Source organism: Camellia sinensis, chromosome 2 (assembly GCF_055761805.1).
Source record: "Camellia sinensis isolate YWXY chromosome 2, ASM5576180v1, whole genome shotgun sequence".
In the NCBI taxonomy this organism is placed as follows: domain Eukaryota; kingdom Viridiplantae; phylum Streptophyta; class Magnoliopsida; order Ericales; family Theaceae; genus Camellia; species Camellia sinensis.
This window is the reverse complement of record NC_138962.1, coordinates 224,870,491-224,884,812: the sequence shown is the minus strand read 5'-3', so window position 1 is coordinate 224,884,812 and position 14,322 is coordinate 224,870,491.

The window sequence follows — 14,322 nt, the reverse complement described above, 5'->3', positions numbered from 1 at the left end:
CCTCTCTCTCTCTCTCTCTCTCTCTCTCTCTCTCTATCCTAAGGTGTGTGCTAACTTGATCGTCGGAGGGTTTTTCCGGCCACACACCGCCGGGTAGCTCACCATTCTTTGCGCGCAGGTGATCGGACATAAACGGAGCTTGGAAGAAAGGAGTACGGGCTTGCCTTAATATTTGCTCCCCGTACAATTGGCGTCGTCTGTGGGAATCTTGACAGACAAAACCTTGTCTTCCAGGTTCATCTGATCGCCGTCCATGGCAAACAACGATGAGTTTCCGTTGTCTGCCATAGATGGAGCTACCCCGGAGTTCACCCGAAGGAGAGAAGGCCCTCTCGCCATCCATCCAATGGCGGGCTTGGGGACGCCCACCGGCGGACAGTCAGGAGACGCGCGGGACAAGCGCGGAAGAAGTCATGGACATTCACGGAGTCCAGACGGTCACCAGCGGAGGAGAGACTCACACGCCAGGCGACTGGAAAGTAAGTTGAGAGATCAAGATGCTGTCATCCGGCGAATGGCGGCGGAGATGGAGGATCTCAAGAGGCATGTCAAAGGGAAGGGTGTAGTTGGAGTGGGAGACCACAGTGAGGGCACCCCATCCCGCCGTTCAGGCGGTCAGAGTCAGCGACGTACTCAGTCCATATCCATTACCAGAAGTTACCAGGTTGGTGATTCCGACGCGGGTGCAGAGAAGTCTAGCGCGCAAGACAGCACCTACAAACCCTCACGTCCAGAGACGACGTCGAGGTACTCTTACTCTGCTCAGTCAGAGGATTTACGGGCGGTCCTAAAGAAGCGGGCTCACCGGCGCGAAGCACGGAGAATACCTGCCTTCCAGCGGCTATCCTACGGGGTTCACGCCAGCGAGGAGGTCGGAATGCCTCCACCCCGCCAAGCAGTGCCACTTTTCGAAGATACGGACTTGGCTAGGCTGAGTGCCACCCCTTTTTCCCTGGATATAGAAACAACACCGCTTCCGGTAGGCTTCCACCAACCTAAGTTCACACTTTACGACGGAAAGACCGATCCATACATGCATGTGAGCCACTTCCAACAGGTTATGGCCGGACATAGGCGCAATGACGGACTTATGTGCCTAATCTTCCCGTCAAGTTTAGGCGAGCTGGGCTTAAAGTGGTTCGAGAGGTTGCCGGAAGGGAGCATACAAAGGTGGCATCAGTTGGCCGAGGCGTTTGTTACACGCTTCAAAACCAACACAAAGACACCAAAGGAAGTCAACCATTTGCTAAGTGTCAAGATGGAACCGAGCGACACACTGAAGGTATACAACTCAAGGTACTGGGAAACCTTCAACGAGATCTTGGACTGCCTGGTCAACCTTGCAATCACGCAATACAAGCGTGGTCTCCCGGTCGGACATAGACTGCGGGACTCGCTTACCATGCACTAGCCGACCTCTATGGGCCAGCTCATGCAGCGCATCAATGAGCATATTCGAGTAGAGGATGACGCGTCAGCCTCTACCGTGAAGGCCACTCCGGTAGCAACGGACAAGAAGACAGCAGGCAAAGTGCACGCAGTTGGGCAAGAGTCCAGCCGCTCAGGTGACCGAGCAGAGGAATCGGACCGTGGTTCGAATCGTAAGAGCCGGGGTAGAGGACGTCGGAATGACCGGGATGACTACCCCCGAGATGATGTAGCGGATGCAAACAGAAGGATGAAGGCAAGGACTGGCATAACCACGGTCTTCAAGATTCTAATCTATCGCATACTTAGTGAAATCCGAGACGAGGAGTATGTCCGGTTTCCTGCTAAGTTGGGCGATGGACAAAAGGGCTATAATCCACGGTATCGTTGCACGTTCCACCGGGAGAGAGGCCACCGGACTGAGGATTGTTTGCCTTTGCGGCAACACTTGGAAGAGCTGGTTGCGGCCGGGCATCTAGACCTTTACATTGATGGCGGCGTGAAGCCGAATCAGGATCTGGTCGATCCCAGGGGACAGGATGACCGAGACGCACCACCACAAGGAGTTATTAATGTCATCCACGGCATCGTGGAACTGGAGCGTGTCTGCGAACTCCGGGGCATGATAAAAAAGGCAGAGCATATGATGGAAGTTTTGTCGATACAGCCTGCCATCAAAAGGGGAAAGACTGAAGAAAAAGACGTGATTAGTTTCACCTCGAGCGATCTAGAGCGCATCCAGACGCCGCACAATGATGCCCTAGTAGTAACACTACGCGTCAAGGACTTTGATGTTAAGCAGATCTTGATCGATCAGGGAAGCTCGGTTGAGATCATGTACTATGATGCGTTCAAGCAGCTTAAACTTCGGGAGACAGACTTGGCTCCGGCAACTTCGCCACTGGTCGGATTCAACTCGCAACCAGAGCGGCCTTTGGGAAAGATTATCCTGCCGGTCAAAGCGGGATCCGTGGTCAAACAAGTTGAGTTTTGGGTGCTGCAAGTGCCTTCGACGTACAACCTTATCCTTGGAAGGGGATGGTTACACGCCATGCAAGCCGTGGCATCAACTTTTCACCAAGTAATGAGATTCCCCTCGGCTATGGGGGTAATCGAGGAGATTTGGGGCGATCAGGTCATGTCCAAGCAGTGCTTCGTCCCGGTCAACGGGAGCCGGGCTGCCAAAGGATTCGTTCAAATGATTGAAGGACCGGAGGACCTGGGTGTCTTGGATGATGTGGGCACCGAGGCCGAAGACAAGGCAATTGAGGAATTGGTTGAGGTGCGAATTGATACAGAACAGCTGGACAAGTTCTTCTTGCTCGGCTCAAGTCTCGCGGCCATAGAGAGAACCGAGATGGTTGAGTTTTTGGTGGCCAACATCGAAGTCTTCGCATGGTCGCCTTACGACATGCCTGGCCTCGATCCAAGTTTTATCTGTCATCACCTCAACGTCTTCCCTGGAGCAAAGCCAGTCATCCAGCGAACAAGGAGATCGGCACTGCATCACGCCGAGGTAGTTGCGGAGGAGGTGAAGAACCTGCTTGAGGCACGAGCAATCCAAGAAGTGCACTACCCTCGGTGGATTTCCAACACAGTTGTGGTGCCGAAGAAGAATGGAAAGTGGTGAGTTTGTGTCGACTATAAGACAGTCAACCGAGCTTGTCCCAAAGATAGTTTCCCTTTGCCGCGAATTGACCAGCTCGTGGACTTGACGGCTGGACATAATAGGCTCAGTTTCCTGGATGTCTACCGCGGCTACCACCAGATCGCCATGCATGGGCCTGACCGAGAGATCACCTCTTTCACGACTCCAAGGGGACTCTTCTGCTACTGAGTCATGCCTTTTGGTTTGAAGAACGCCGGGGCAACCTTTCAGAGGATGGTGACCAAAATGTTTGCTCCTTTGCTTGGCCGGACAATGGAGGCTTACATCGATGATATGGTGGTAAAGAGCCGACTGGAAGCAAACCATTTGTCCGACTTAGCCGAGATGTTTGCCATTCTAAAGAAGCACAAGCTGCGTTTGAATGCGTCAAAGTGTGCCTTTGGCGTGGGATCCGGGAAATTTTTGGGATTCTTAGTCACAAACCGAGGCATCGAAGCAGACCCTACTCAGATTAGAGCCGTGCAAGAATTGAAGCAGCCTAGCTCGGCTAAGGACGTGCAGCATCTGGCCGGGATGGCCGCCGCGCTTAATCGGTTTATAAACCGGTCATCAGATCGTTGCCGCCCTTTCTTTCAAGCATTGAAGTCAAAGTTCTCGTGGGACGCAGAGTGTAACCGAGCTTTGGCCGAGCTCAAGGAATATCTGTCTACTCTGCCACTGTTGGTTACACCAAAGCCAGGAGAAGAACTTTATCTTTACCTTGCCGTCTCCCAGCACGCGGTCAGTGCAGTGCTAGTCCGCGCTAAAGGAATCAAGCACTTCCCAATTTTTTATGTCAGCAAGACCTTGCTGCCGGCTGAGACGAGATATTTGCCGCTGGAAAAGCTTGCCTTGGCATTGATGATGGCTTCGAGGAAGTTGGCGCATTATTTTCACGCCCATACCATCGTCGTACTGACCGAGTTCCCCCTCAAGGCCTTGTTTGAACGGGCGGACTTCTCAGGCCGAATTCTTAAGTGGGCGGTGGAGTTGGGGCAGTTTGAGGTGAAGTTCCAGCCGCGCACTGCTATCAAAGCTCAGACTTTGGCCGACTTCGTCGCCGAGTTCTCGCCTGGCATTCATCCGGTGTGCTCGGTCGATATTACCGTGGCAGATGATGAGGTGCACGCAAGACCATCCGAGATACAACTAGTTGGTGGAAGTAGCGACGCGGAGTTTGCGCGCACCTGTGAAGCACCCTCAGATTTCACGGTTACACCACCCGGTGATGCCATGACAGAGTTGTGTATTACCAACCTATCCACTCTGTCCGGTCCCGCATCACCAAGGGGGAAGAAATTGAACCACACCGCTCAGAACCTGATGATTCGCCTACGGACTTGAGCATTACAGATCAACTTGCCAAGTCTGGTGTCGAATCATCAAGGGGGGAAGGAATGGATCCACACAGCTCAGAACCTGCGACCGGCTTACCACCGCAACCTGATGATTTGCCCACGGACTTGAGCATTCCAGAACTTGCTGAGTCCGGAGCCGAATCACCAAGGGGGACTGAATTGGAACCGGTTTACACGGAACATGAAACCGCACAGCCGAGCAGTTGTGATCCCATTGCCCTTCGCAACTCTCAGGACCCATCAGACTGCTGGAAGCTTTTTGTGGGAGAAATGTGGAAGCTTTTTGTTGATGGAGCGTTCAACCGTCATGGTGCCGGCCTAGGTATCGTTCTTATCTCCCCGGATGGCCTAACCATTGAACATTCTATCACGCTCGGCTTCCCAGCATCTAACAACGAGGCTGAGTACGAGGCACTTCTCGCCGGGCTCAAGAGCGCAATTCAAATGAAGGCTGCCGAGCTCCTGGTGTACAGTGATTCCCAGCTTGTGGTTAACCAAGTCTTTGGGATTTACGAAGCCATGGACGACAGGATGGCAAAGTACCAAGCTCTGGTCAGGGAACACATCAAGCAGTTTGAGGCAATCAGAGTCCAACAGATTGGCCATGAAGAAAACAGCCGAGCTGATGAGCTGGCCGGCCTCGCTTCCATGGTAGATAGTACGTCTCCAAACCCCCTGTTAATTGACTTTCTTCCCCAGCCAAGCATTGAACACGCCGGGCAGACGGATGTACTCTGCGCCGCGCTGGGTCTTTCCTGGATGGACCCCTTGATCTTATTCCTCAGAGACCAGACTCTACCAACTGACAAGAAAGAAGCACACAAAATCCGGGTGAAGTCAGAGCGGTTTTGGCTCTCTCCATCTGGCGCGTTGTATAAGAAGTCCTTCACTGGTCCTTATCTAAAGTGCGTGCACCCGGATAGTGTGGAGGCTTTCTTGTTCGAAATTCACGAAGGCATTTGTGGCAGCCACATAGGGGGCAGGTCTTTGGCATACCGAGCTATTTCGCAGGGATACTGGTGGCCGTGCATGCAGGCCGACGCACAAAAATACGTCCGCAAGTGCGAAAAATGCCAGAAATTCGCCCATCAGATCCATCAGCCCGCTAGGGAACTTCTTCCCCTTACCAGTCCTTGGCCCTTCGCCATGTGGGGGCTAGATATAGTGGGGCCACTGCCAACAGCACCGGGCAACCGGAAATTCTTTATTGCGGCCACAGATTACTTCACGAAATGGGTTGAAGCTGAGCCCTTGGCAACCATCAAAGAGAAAGACGTGAAGCGGTTTGTCTGGTAGAACGTGGTCACACGGTTTGGCGTCCCCAAGATTTTGATCTCTAACAACAGCACCCAGTTTGACGGTCGCCTATTCAGAAGATTTTGTGAAGATTTGAAGATAGAATTCTACAACTCCACCCCGGCTTACCCGCAGTCCAATGGTCAAGCCGAGGCATCGAAGAAGACTATACTGGATGGGTTGAAGAAACGGCTGGAGAAAGCAAAGGGAAAATGGGCTGAGGAATTGCCCAGCGTCCTTTGGGCATACCGAACAACCCCGCGGCGATCTACCGGGGAAACTCCATTTGCTTTGGCTTACGGCATGGAGGCGGTCATACCTTTGGAAGTTGGAATGCCCACCCTTAGAAGCGACAGTTTTGAGCCCGAGCTGAACGCCGAGGCTATTGCCTTGGAGCTGGACCTAGTGGAAGAACGTCGGGAGAAGGCCCTCATCCATGTGGCCGCCTACCAACAAGAGCTCTCAAAGAAGTATAACAAGACGGTGCACCCCAGACCGTTTAAAGTTGGTGATTGGGTTTTGAGGAAGATTATGGGCAACACCCTGGTGCCAGGAGAAGGCAAACTAGGGGCAAATTGGGAAGGACCCTACAAGATCACCGGTCTGGCGGGCAAGGGGGCTTACCACTTGGAGGATTTAGAGGGAAGAGCAATACCCCGGCCATGGAATGCGGCCAACTTAAAACTGTATTATTTTTAAGCTTTTGCTTTCTTTTCTTGATCAAAGAAATTTTTTGGCTTGCACCACAGCATGTAATTCTTTTTGTCAATTTATAGAAGTAATTTTGCTTTAGCACTTGGACTGTTGTTTTAATGTTAAGGACCGAGATGATGTATTCCGGTTGGAAGAGTTGGTGTTTTGTCCAACTTCGGATTCCCAACCGAGATGATGTATTCCGGTTGGAAGAGTTGGTGTTTTGTCCAACTTCGGATTCCCAACCGAGATGATGTATTCCGGTTGGAAGAGTTGGTGTTTTGTCCAACTTCGGATTCCCAACCGAGATGATGTATTCCGGTTGGAAGAGTTGGTGTTTTGTCCAACTTCGAATTCCCAACCGAGATGATGTATTCCGGTTGGAAGAGTTGGTGTCTTGTCCAACTTCGGATTCCCAACCGAGATGATGTACTCCAGTTAGAAGAGTTGGTGTCTTGTCCAACTTCAGATTCCCAACCGAGATGATGTACTCCGGTTGGAAGAGTTGGTGTCTTGTCCAACTTCGGATTCCCAACCGAGATGATGTACTCCGGTTGGAAGAGTTGGTGTCTCGGCCAACTTCGGATTCCCAACCGAGATGATGTACTCCGGTTGGAAGTGTTGATGATTTGTTCAACTTTGTTATTACCAACCGGGCTAGTTATTCCGTTTTATAAATTTGTTTTGTTCTGCTTAAGTACTTCAACCGAGTTATGAATTCCGGTTGATGAGGCGTTCTGTTCAAACAATGATTTATACCGAGATATTTTGCTGAAGATAGAATTGATGACTACCGTGCAAACACTTGGCAAAATTTGAATTTTTCATTGACAAGAAAATCATTACAAAAGGTGGGGACAGAGCCCGGTTACATCAGAAGTGTTAAAAGCAAAAATACAAAAAAGAAAAAAGAAAACTAAACTAGGGAGGAGAGATTGGTAAACTCGTCCTCGCCAGCATCAAGGTTGATGGTTGGACTTGCGTCTTGGGCACCGAGCTCAGCATTGTCGGGCTGCTCTTGCACCTCGGCCTCCTCTGCCTCAGAATCTGTCTCACCGTCTCCATCTTCAAGTCCTTCCTCGGCCTCAGCTTGCAAAGCGCTGAAAACGTCGTTTGCATAAGGCACGAGGTAGACCGGTAGCAAAGCTGGGGGGGGTTGGCAAATACGTCGGTGTCAGAGCCCTGGCCGAGGTGTTCGCAGGCGGACTTCCAGCCGGCCTTGAAGTAGATGTCTTGTGTTGCAAAGACTTTCTTTTTGTAGCTCTGCTCGGCCTCGTTAAAACCGGCGTTGTTGGCAGCCCGGCAAGCTTTCTTTTTCGACTTCTTCAGGGTGTCCACCTCGGTCTGGAGCTCATTTTGTTTTTTCTCGGCCGCATTCAGCTGACCGAGCAGTCTGTTATTATCAGCGTTGGCCATCTCGAGGGAAGCCTTAGCCCGGCCGAGCTCGGCTTGAAGGCTCTCGACTTGGCTGGCTGTGTTGTTGGCCTTTTGCCGAAGCCTGTGGATGCGCTCCAAGACGAGATGTTGTTTTTGAATGGCCTGCAAAAAGCAAGTTGATTAGAAACGGAACCGGGCAAACACTTGTGAAATTTTCAGAGAAACATCGACTTACCCTGGCCATAGACTTCACTGACGATTTGACCAACCGAGTGTCAGGGACGTGGTCGCTGCCGACCACGTCGCTCGATAGTTGCAGAGCTTTGGACAGATCGAAGGCGAGCAGATGCTCTTTGTTAGCCTTGATCGAAGCCGTTGCCGGGATGTCTTGACCCCGGTGCTTCAACTGTGGGTGCCAGGCCGGCACTGGGGTGGGGGCGTCAGGTGGATGCTCGGTAGTCAGCTCGGCAACTAGCTCGGTGGATGGGTCTGCCCTAGCTCTTTTACCGGCACGTCGTGCAGAGGGTTCTCGGCTGGATTGCCCGGCGGATTGAGAGGCAAGGGCAACCACTGCACCATTGGATTGACCGGCGGCTGGCGACTGAGTTATAACGCTCGGCAGCTCGGCGGATATGGCGGTGAGTAGGTTCTTGATTCTGTTGCGCTTGGCCATTTCTTGTTCCTCGGTCAGGCGAATGAGGGGAACGTCTGGCAGAGTAGGATCCGGTGGAGGTGTTGGAGCTCGGAGGAAGTCAGTTACTTTACTCCGGCGGGGAGCGGAGTATCTGTATGTGGGACTGTAGCCGAGCAATTGGTTGCAATCTCGGTCGCGGTAGCGAAGCGCGGTCCTGATTGCCTCTACGTTGGGGAAGTTATAGTTGGCTTGCAAGGCTTGGATGGCTGCAAAAGAAACAAGAGAATGATTAAGGTACATAAACATCAAGAAAATGTATTAACTGAGGAAATTTGCGCGGCTTACATGTGCTGCCAAAGTTTTTGCTAATCATCCAGCCCGGTACCTCGGCTGTCTCATAATTGCCAGACACCCAGAAGAAATCATCGTCGTGAAGATCCTTGTCTGGTGTGCCGGTCACGATTTTCTCTCGGCCCGGTCTAATTTTGAGATAATAGGCTAGGCCGTCGCCAGTGTGGCCCAGGGTGTATTGGCGCAGGACCTCGGCTAAACCTAGGCTAATGCCTAACCAGTTGTTTAGCTCGTGCACGCTGTTTATTATCCGGTAAGTGTTGGTAGACACTTGGGTGGGTGCTAGCCCGGTTCGGCGCAAGAACTCGGTTATCAGTGGATTGAGTGGGAAACGAAGGCCCCCTTCGACGATGGACAGCACAGTGAAGGGGCATTCCTCCCTACCCCAAGGTGTGGTCTCCTCTTCTGCGAGCTCCAGGTGGACATCGGCCGGGATGCCGTACTCCTCCCTGAACGCAGCCAGCGCGACCGGAGTATCCACTAGGAAACGGAATTTCCCCATTTCTGGCCGGCTTGGTATAGCCCGGTTGAGGGGTTTGGCACTGTGTTAATTGGTTGCTGCTCGGTCCTGAGAGCCTCAGGAATGACAGTGGTCCCCTTGGACTCTGCAGGAAAAAGATGGCAAGTGTAAGTGTGAGCGCGGTCGCGCAAAAGGAGCTGGACTTTAGCTCGGTCATTTAGAGTACCAAACCACCTCGGTTGTCTATTCTAATTAAGGAGCCCGGTCGCCCAAGCAGACCAGATGTTAGCCCGGTTGAGCGACCAAGTCCTTTTATGATCTCGGTTTTTGCTGGGGTTGAGACAAACTTGTTATTTGCTCGGTTTGATTGGTTTTTTAGATCAAAAGAAGACCAGGAGCCCGGTTCGCCCCAGTTCTTCAGTGTTCTTCAGGAAGACGAAGAACACCAAGAACAGTGGGAGGTTTGGGACGATTTCTATGGCCTATGCCCTAGGAGCTACGTATTTGTGCCCTAATGTGTGTAATATGAAAGAAAATAGCAACAAAATAGAGGTAAAAGGACTCATCAGTGAAGGGCAAGGTCGAGTCCCTCGAACACGAAGAATGGCAGACGAGTCCAAGGCAAGGATGCTAGAGCTCTGGAGTTGTGAGACGGAATAGCAGTAGGAGGAGATGAAGTTTGGAGGTCCCGTATGTATAGACCAGCGAGAGGCCGCCCAAATTCAAATTCTGGCAAAAAGGGCGGGTTGGCTTCTCGATGACCAATGGGAGCCCGCCACGTGTCCCCATTTATGGCGACATCAAGACTGAAACGACGGGTTGAAGAGTCGAAGAGCCAACCGAGCTATTTTCGAAGAAAAAGATGTCAGCCGAGGAGTATAACCGGGCAAGTTTGCAGACAGTTATGTTAACTAGCCCAGTCGAGGTTTGGCATCTTGAAAATCGGAGAAATGTTACCTCGGTCGAAGTGAGTAATCCCAGTCACGCTTTCGCGGACGGAATTAAGGGGCAATTGAGAGGGTGATTTGTGACCTGGAGTTGGGCCGAGGCAACGGCCGAACAGGTTGAGAGCCCAATGGTGCATGGGGCCGAGATGATCGACTATCCGCCCAGAGATGGGCTGCCAGAACTTGGGCAGGGTAGAACTTGGGCCAAGTGTGAGCTGCCCCGGACCGAAAAGAAACTCGACAAGGTAGTGCTCGGTTGGACCGAGCTGCCTGATCAGGGGATAGCTGAAGCCAGACAGGCAGAGTGACCGGCGTCCGGAAAGGCGTGGTCAACCGAGGAGACGGTTTGATCGGTAGGAAGGCCAACCAAAGGAGGTGCCCGGGCTAGGCTCTGCCGAGATGCCGCCTAGCCCGGTCCTCCTTGTGTTTATCCAGTGAGGTGCTTGGGTATGAAGCATAGCATGGCCGTGGTAGAGCAGCTCGGCTGCCGAGCTCCAGCTGTGAAGTCAGGCAGGTGAGATTAGGTGATGTTCAGCAAGGTTTATGCTGACAGATGGGATAGCGGAGCCACGCGTAAGGAGACGACTGGGAGTAGATACGGGGCACAGAGGGTATATAAGCATGTCTGCGCCCCCCATACGCGACAGATGAACACTTTGTAAGGATTTTCTTACACAAAAACACCTCCCTCTCTCTCTCTCTCTATCCTAAGGTGTGTGCTAACTTGATCGTCGGAGGGTTTTTCCGGCCACACACCGCCGGGTAGCTCACCATTCTTTGCGCGCAGGTGATCGGACATAAACGGAGCTTGGAAGAAAGGAGTACGAGCTTGCCGGAATATTTGCTCCCCGTACACCATCTTTCCAATTCAACAACAAACAACTACACCGCCGTAGCTGTGAGTTGTAATAAACAAGAACAACAAGGGCAATTGTAGACTTCTACCCATTGAAATAAGGATAACTAGCATATCACCCGTACTATGCACGAATTGTGTTTATAATTTTTTATATATGTGAATTACAATTTTTAAATGTCTTTTCTTTTAAAAAAAAAAAATCTTCTTTTTTTCCTTTTTTATATTATATTAAAGTTTAATATTTTGATAATAATCATATGTGTTAGACTTTTCAAGGAATTAAATGTCTTCTTTTATTATATTATATTAAAATTTAATATTTTGATAATAATCATATGGGTTGGACTGCTTGTTCTTAATGCATTAAAGTATTATTATGAATGATAATAATCGTATGTGTTGGAACTTTTCAAGAAATTCATATGTGTTGGATTTCAAAGAAATTTTTTTATACTTGTTCTTAATGCATTAAAGTGTTATTATAAGGGTAAGATTTGGAGGTTGGAAGAAGTCAATAAATGCTAAAATGTTTTGTTTTTTTAAATAAAAAAATCAGGAAATTTAGATTGGGAAATTGAAATTTCCACAAGATTTGGGGTTAAAAAATGTTTGAGGGTCATAATTTTTGTGGCTCAAATGGCACAAAATTGCCAAAACGACATTGTTTTGGCAATTTCAAAGTTGTTTTGTATTCAAAACGACGCCGTTTTGATAATTTCGAACCATTTGAGCCACAAAAATTGTGACCCTCAACCATTACTGTTTTACTTAATATATAGTATAGATTCTGGTATTGCGAGCATTAGACGCATCAGCTGAACAAACAAAAAACCCTAGCCCAAATCTACTTTGCAAACCAAAGAAGCCATAGACTTGCACAAGAGCGTTACACCATATGTTGCACCAGTCTTACATTCTTTTTACATAGGTTATAGATTACAAACTAATTTGAATTTGTAATAAAATCATCTTTTTGGAATTTTTATTTATTTATAACCTAGGTGGTTATTTATTTGTTTATAGGGAGATTATAAGATTCTATTTTATTTTTTAATTTTTTTTTGTGTGAAAATTTTGATATAAAGATGTCCCTAACCTCTCTTTAATACATCACATAAAAAATGTACCATAAAATTTTTAACATTCAACCTAAAAATGTTAGAATATTATTTAAAAATAAAAAATAAAAAAACAATGTATATAAACAGTGACCCATTGTATAAAGAGTTAGCTTCAAACACCAAACCCCCCCTCCTTTTTCTTTTTCTTTTTTTTTTTTTTTTTGAGAGGGATTTGGAAATAGAAATGGAAATAGAAAAAGGTATGTGAAATGTGAATAAAATATGTCTATATTTCACATAATTTCACATATATTTTCTCTTTTTCTTTCCGAATCTCTCTCTGAATCCCCAACCAAACATAGTATTAGTGACTAACACTTCTTCAAGATGTGCGATGATTGCTTAAATTTGATTATGTAATTGTGAATGTATCCCAAATGAGGTTATGTAATTGTGATTAAATTTGTGCTGAACTTATCCAAAATGAGATTGTATAGTTGTAATTAAATTTGTACGATATAAGATTTATGTTTAAATAAATTTGAATCACAAAATAATAATTCTCAAAAATATAGTTAGTTAGAAGAGTATTACAATTATTTAACCATTACATATAATAAAATTAGCTAATAAGCGGTGTGAGCATAATTTCAAAGATTAAAGAGAGTGAGTGATATTCAAAAAAACAAAAGTAGTTTCAATGTAATTTACCCTAAAACCATGCATAAAATACTTCGGAAAAAATATCAATTAAGTGATGTTTCACAAAAAAATATTTACAGATAAATGAAATAGTTTGAAACTTTAATTATTGATGTTCATAAAATTTACCATTAATGTGTAAACTTTTTTCCTACATCTACACTGAATGATAATTTCTCCAAACACTGTCAATGTTATCAATGTAAACTGAAGGTGTAACTCGGAGAAGTTGAAAGGTTATGTAATTTACCCTAAAACCCCTGGATAAAATATGAGATATTTATCGATAAATCCTACCTCACAAATAAGTATTTTAATTAGTCTCAAATTTTTTCTATTGATCTATTAAATCCTATTAGTGGAGAGTTTCTTTTTTTTTTTTTTTTTGATCAGCAAAAGAGAACTTTATTGATGATAAAAACATACACATACATATGATTTGAACATCAATAAAGGGGTGGAAGAGCAGAAGCGCATCAAAGCTAACAACCCAATCCCAACTAGGTTGGCACCGAGAAGAAAGCCCAATCATCTGCGAGCTCAACCACAAAGGGATGGTGAGAGACCATGCCCAGAAAAAAATAAAGACCCCAAAAACTCAACCCCCAATACACCATGCAACCCCCTAAAAGAATTTCAGCAGAGCAGAGCCGACCAATTCTTCTATCTGCAGTAGACCAGGAGACCACTAGCTTAGCAGCATCACACCAAATATAGTGCATTAGCAAACCAAAAAGGAAAGTCCATTCTAAGCTGTTCCAGCACCAGAACAGCGACATCACACCAAATCAGGTCACAGAACAGCGGCATATAATCTGTCCATTCTAATCAGGTCACAGAACAGCGGCATCACACCAAATCTGTTCCAGCACCAGAATCAGGTCACAGAACAGCGGCAGCCAATTCTGCCCAAGAAATTCAGTCCACCAACCAATTCATACAACATCAGCCAAAACAAGGTACCCATCTACTGATCCTATTTGACAGCAAAACCTGGGGAAGTTGGAGAAGTCACCATTCAGACCATTGTAACACACAGATCACAGTAGCTATTCAGTCATGAAGAATGCTGCCACTACACCAGAATAATGCAGATACATCCATAACAATGACAGAAAAAAGCTTGTACACCTGCTACTACTGCCAATTGAACTAGCTTGGGCCACTGATGCCTATTGAGCCATCCACAAACCAACTAACCAGCTTACAGACATGAATACATCCTCAGTCCCTTAATCTATACACAGTTGCAGACCTGCTTCAGGTTATATAACACATCATGCACCGAGTAATTAAACTCTCTCAAGGAAGATACAGCCCACATAGCCACTCTGATTTTTACCAGATCAGCCAACTCATCCAAAGGTGGTTGTGCTTCATTAAATATGCACTCATTCCTGAGTTTCCACACAGACCACATTACTGCCAAAGGTATCATCTTCCAGATCTCCCTTACCTTTTTCTTCATAACTGGACCAAGCCAGCAGTGGAGTACTGCCTCCACTGAA